This window comes from Engraulis encrasicolus, chromosome 22 (genome assembly GCF_034702125.1).
Source record: "Engraulis encrasicolus isolate BLACKSEA-1 chromosome 22, IST_EnEncr_1.0, whole genome shotgun sequence".
Classification (NCBI taxonomy): domain Eukaryota; kingdom Metazoa; phylum Chordata; class Actinopteri; order Clupeiformes; family Engraulidae; genus Engraulis; species Engraulis encrasicolus.
Window position 1 is genome coordinate 32,051 of NC_085878.1, and position 5,905 is coordinate 37,955.

At 41.8% G+C, this 5,905-nt stretch overlaps 1 long non-coding RNA gene across 1 annotated transcript; it reads right to left on the reverse strand.

The window, feature by feature from the left end:
• Positions 1-2,329: 2,329 nt before the first annotated feature.
• LOC134438756 (uncharacterized) lies at positions 2,330-5,338 on the reverse strand. Its single transcript, XR_010032644.1, has 5 exons — positions 4,905-5,338; positions 4,536-4,621; positions 3,031-3,170; positions 2,560-2,693; positions 2,330-2,434 (listed from the first exon to the last, which is right to left on the reverse strand). It is a non-coding gene; the product is annotated as an uncharacterized LOC134438756 (long non-coding RNA).
• Between the last annotated feature and the right edge of the window lie 567 nt (positions 5,339-5,905).

A 5,905-nucleotide genomic window follows, 5' to 3' on the forward strand; every position in this document is an offset into this window, starting at 1 on the left:
ATTAGAAAAGGGGTAATACACGGAATAGTGTTCAGGATTACTGTGATACAACTGGTGGATGACAGAATAGAAAGAAGATTTAAGTAAGATTAGGAAAAGAGAAAAGTGGAGAAACATACCTCTTCCCACAGCATACAGAGACAGGGAAGAGGATATGGAAAGCATAGAAATATGAATCAGACAAACGGAAATATTAGAGGGGGATAGAAGGAGGGGGGCAGGAAGCTCCATAGACACCCATGAGAGAGAAGAAGGCTACTATAACAAAGGTGTGTCAAAATAAAAACCCATCTTTGTGTAATTATACAAAATAAAGAAAGGTGCTGAAAGCATACTGTTACAATTGGGAATGGAGATCCATTTCGCTAAATCACTTTCCACCTGCTTAAGCGTCTTGTCATAGTTAAAGGCCAAGGTTGTTTGTAATGAAGGGATAATGGATAATCCCAAATATTTAAATTGGTCAACCACAGGCACATTGGTTGGTAGTGATACTTTCGTAATATTGTTCAGCAGTAGTAAAACCGATTTAGACCAGTTAATAGTGTAACCTGATATGCCAGAGAAAGAATTAAATATTGATAATACGTGAGGAATGGATTTAGTTATCTCCCAAATACAACGGTTTGGTCGGGATGTATAAGTTTGTTCATAAGTGGCTCCAATCTTGATGCGAGTATTTTGGCGAACAATTTAATGTCTGTGTTAAAGGTAGGGTTGGAGATCTTTGAAAACGGCTCCAGCTACAGTACTGACACATGGATTTATTTTGATAGATGTGTACAGCAATATACATTTTACTATTGTATTTATATAGGCCTACACCCGACACCACAATCCGTAGTGTTTTAGGCAAGGACGTAAGTTATGTACGAATCTTAGACCTACGGGGAGATTTCACTTGGTTTGTCGCACGCGCAGACACAGGAACAGAGGGAGTAAAGAAAATCAACCGAACTGATCAACGCTAATGACATTGTTTTGGCTGACGATATTTTCATATGCTTTAGACCTTCCACGACCACGAGAGGTCCAGCTCTGACTTTCCTGGCCCATCACAATCATAACGACCTAACAGCCCAGTAGGACCGATGACCAGAGATGGAAGAGGAGGAAGATGGACGCAGCAGAGGTCGGGGATATTGATTAGGAAGACTCCAACAGAATTGACGCCCTGCTAACTGTAAGGATGTACATTCATCCCACAATAACATTATGTCCTGCTGTATTCCTCCAGATGTTCAAGTATTGTAATGGATGTTATCACAACAGATGTACTCTATATCGAGTAGGCTACACGAGCACACCTGTTGTGATAACCATTACAATATTTCTACTCCTATGAGTAGTAGTGTGATATTACATGGTTGTAGGTACACAACACCAGTGGTAGTTCAAGTACATCCATAAAAGCCCATCTACTTCATACATCTGTGTAACCCCTGGCACAACACCAGTTTGTAAGAAATTGACTGCAAAACGTTGTATGCATACAATTGGCACATCTTTATTTATATACACAATAATGATTGCTTATGTCCATGTTGGTCTTATTGTCAAAAGAGTTGTTTAGTCCCCATCATCAAATAGAAAATGCACTACATAAAATGTATTTATTGCTTTGCAGGCCTTGATTCAATCATTGAATTTGAAGCAATCCCATCGGTTACTGCAGCGTGCCCTGACCCGTGACCCCAGTTTGATGTTCGACCTGGCACATGACATCTGGTCCTCAGTCACAGCCCAGTAGCACAACCAACCTGGCGCCTCTGCGCAATCTGTAAGGAGATGCCCATGAACATTGAAAGGAAATGCTGTGGTGTTCTTAGTTTTGATGGAAGACTTTGGGCTGATACCAGGTGAGAGAAACGGACTCTTCAGGCATGCAGCCTACAGGGGCACTTGAACAGGGTTGACGTTGTAATACACAGTACAATACCCAGGATTAGCCAGGGTTACCCTGCTCCACTAGAGCAATATAAAAGGTTTATACAGAGTACGGTATAAAACACACAAACCGGCAGTGTGCAGAGTTTTATTATTTTTCATTATCTGTAGGAGCATTCATCTGTACATTTATACATGTCACCTTTTTGGTTTGGAACCACGTTTGTCTTGTTGTTTTTTTTTTTTTCATACATAGAAAATAAATGCAACCTGTCAAATAATCTTCTGATTGTGGTCTTGTGGAATATATAAATTATGTAACCATGCATTTTCAGTCAGAGAATGAATTAAAAAAAAACACACAGTCAAATTGTGTCCACCAATATTTGTCATTGAAATGTATGGACAATTTAAACAATGTATTACACATGACACTAGATACATTACTTTATACTATATTTACATGTCATTACCACACAAAAACTCGGGGAAGGTGGGTAAGTGCAGCAACTGTGAAGGGCCTAGTCTGAGGTTGGAGGCGTCTGTGCTGTAAAAAGATAAACAGAATTAGAAATCACATATCTGACAGTAGCTCCAGTGACATTTTAAATGTAAGTAACCTGGGGTTTTTGGGGCAGGGACACCAAAAATAACTCCTTTATCTGGGCTCACCTGGTTGTGAGTGTCTGCGGTCAGCCATCCCTCTTAGGGTAGAAAGTCTTCTGCGCAGGACGGTGCCCTGAAGGTTGACGTTCACAGTATGCAGCCTTCATGTCCTGGAACTTTTATTGTGCAATTTTCCATATCTGAAACAAGCAATGTGTTAGACTATATTAGGGCTACATTACATCAAATTACACAGCAGGGTTTTACAGGGTGTTGGCTACAGTCCCAGGACCAAAGTGGACTGTGGATGGAGGTGTAGGTAGGGAGAGGTAAGGATGGGATTTCAACCTGCTTCTCTCTGATCTTAGGACCACCTCTCACCATCAGGTGATGGCTGGCTGCTACCTCAAATTTCATTCATGGCCCAAGTTATGTTCTGTAATCAGCATTGTTTTTACCTTACAAAAATAAATGTAAATGCATTCAGCACCATGGGGGGCTGTGAAGACCTTTGAGAATATTTGCAGAACTACATACTGAATTGAGCCATCCGCCTTTCTCTTGGTTGGTGTGTTGAGATGGTGACTGCAGTCCAGGCTTCTTGGATCGGAGGAGAAAAGCTGTAGCTTTTACTGGCATAAGTATGTGGTTGTGGAAGGACCCTGTCTGCTGTTGACCTGAGGGAAGAAAGAGCACAAATTGCATATTAGCACAAAGCCCATGCTTAGACCATAGACAGATAAAGCATCTGGCACAATATGCATGCAACCAACAGAACCTAGAAATAGAAAGATTAGCAGCAATACACAAAGGGGACAAGTATACAAAAAACATGCAAAGTGTACTGATAAGGTGAATGGAGGTAGTCTGTGTTGATTCCAGCAACCTCAAAGACTGAAAAGTGTCCCAGTGTGTTGAATTGAAAACTATAGCGCGTGCGCGCTCACATAGGAATATGATAATTTAGTGCAGTGTTTCTCAACAGGGGTGCCGGGGCACCCTGGGGTGCCGTAGGGCCCCCTCAGGGGTGCCGCGGAAACGTGGCTGATAAATAAATGATATAACATAAAACATATTTGTCAAAATTGATAAGTTAATGTTAGTCAGTGGAATCTTTGATCTGCCATTTACGCACAATAAAGTAAATATTGGTCACTCCAGCTGCAACTTTGAACGTAGGTCGTGCGACTAGGTTGTGTGTCTCCAAATGTGTTACTTTTCTAAGCTTGTGTGGTATGGATGTGATGCTATATTACGGCTTGTTGGTTTGGGGTGCCTTGAAATTTTTCATGAATTGAAAGGGTGCCTCGCCTAAAAAAAAGGTTGAGAAACACTGATTTAGTGCATCAATTACAACTACAGGATCTGTTCGCTTTTGTCAGATAGAACCATTGTTTTTCAAAGGCAGATCATTCCAAAAAGGATAGTAGTATCTGCAACTGGACGAAATTACACCCACAAACATGAATAAAATAAACTACCAGTGTGCAGTGATTCATTCTTCATTTACTTGGCAGCCTTGATATGTTGTGATACAGGATCAAGGAACAGCTATGGAAAACACCACAACCTTGTAATGGACAAAGCAGAACATTTCAATATAACCAGGGTAAAAACAAATAATGTACCGGCATCTCCATGTGATCATTCAGTGTAGCCATCACAATAAAGATCTGCTGTGTAGCCGTCATGGTCATTAGGTGGTATTTATCAAATGCAAAACTACTGTCTTCTCAAAAACGACATCAGCGAGTTAACAACATTACACCCACAATGTACATGATTGTGGGTGTAATGTTGTTAACTCGCTGATGTCGTTGACATTGTAAACATTTGAAAACCCAAAGGCAATCTATTTTGCAATGCTGGAGCGGCGAACAGGTTGTGCTTGTGCTTGCTACTATTACCAGCGTCATACAACAGAGACGTATGTACCCAAAGGCAAAGCAAAACATGCAAACGATATATTTTTGTAAACCACTAGAAAGACATGGGCTTTGCTGGTCAAAGTAATGTGTGCGTAAACATGGTAGGTTACTTACCACGGGATGAATCCGTAGTTACTGAACGCAGGTGGAGAAGGGGTGCTTCCGTCCTCCCAGCTGGTTTGTCTGGCTCGTTCGCACAACTAGTAGCAAAACACACAAGAGTAACCGTCTGAGTTACACAGAGCAATTCTGAAAACGTGTTTATGTGCACAGAATAAATGCCACAGAGGGGAAAAAAACACAAAAAATAACGCGATTAAGGTAGCAGCTATGTTAAGCAAGGTAGCAGCTATAAGCTTACATTTTGGAGCTTGACCTAATCCTCTGACCCCTCTCAATGGATACTATACTTGCTTAAAAAAAGACACCACTGTGTCCTAAACCAATTCACAAAATATTATACAGACAAATATGTTACCTCACCTCTCGATTAGAAATATGGTCACCAAAGCGTATTTGAAGCCGCTGCCGTAGCCGACATCTGTGTCCAAGAGTGTCAGGTCCCATGTCCAATTTTCAGCCCGTGTTGGAGTCTGGTCTTGCGAGTCCGATGACTATAATCCAAGGGAGTATGTTATCCTGACATGGTTAGTCCAGTGTTCCAAAAGCTAAAGTTCTTCCTGTAGCTCTGCAAAAGCCACCAAAGTTTCCAAGTAGCTCAGCCTGCTGCTAACTCTCGTTACCTTGCTACTAGCCGAGTGATGATGAGCCTCGTCGCGTGTGCATGAATGATGGGGGCGGGGTCGGTCAAGTTCACGAGTCGGTGAACGCGCAGGGAGGAGGGGTGAGTGCTGGCGGTTGATGGACGTGTCAGAAACCAATAGAAGTGATGATGAGTATTACTTCTATTGGTTGCCGTTTTCTTCTGACTACGCCCTGTACACTTGACCAAAAGATTTCGTTTTTTTTCCAAACACTCTATTTTAATGGGTGCTATGGCGTCATGAGGAGTTTTTCAGATGATATGGTAAAAAATGTGCCAGAAAAACATCTCCTATCCCACCTTTAAGAAGAGATAGTGGACGGTAGTTGGCACAATCATTGGGATCTTTTCCCTATTTATGCAGTACTGTAGGCTAATCGTGGCGGTGTTCACATCCCTTGAAAATGATCCACTAGAAATTGCGTGGTTTATCATTTTTAACAGTAAAGAGCCAAGTTGAGACCAAAACTTGATGTAAAATTCAGGTGGAATCCCATCAAAACCTGGCGATTTACCTTTGTTGAGACAGCGTAAAGCTGACTCTAGTTCAGATAGAGTGATTGGTGTGATTAGAATAGCATTTCTATGTAAGCTATTTAGACCTGCAGTCGGCACAGACAGTGTGGAGTAGCGTGAACTGCGTTTCCGATTTGCACCGAGTAGAATGGAGACGGGACCTCTGTGTCTCAGGCGCATACTCCTCTCACTCTACATCCCCCGC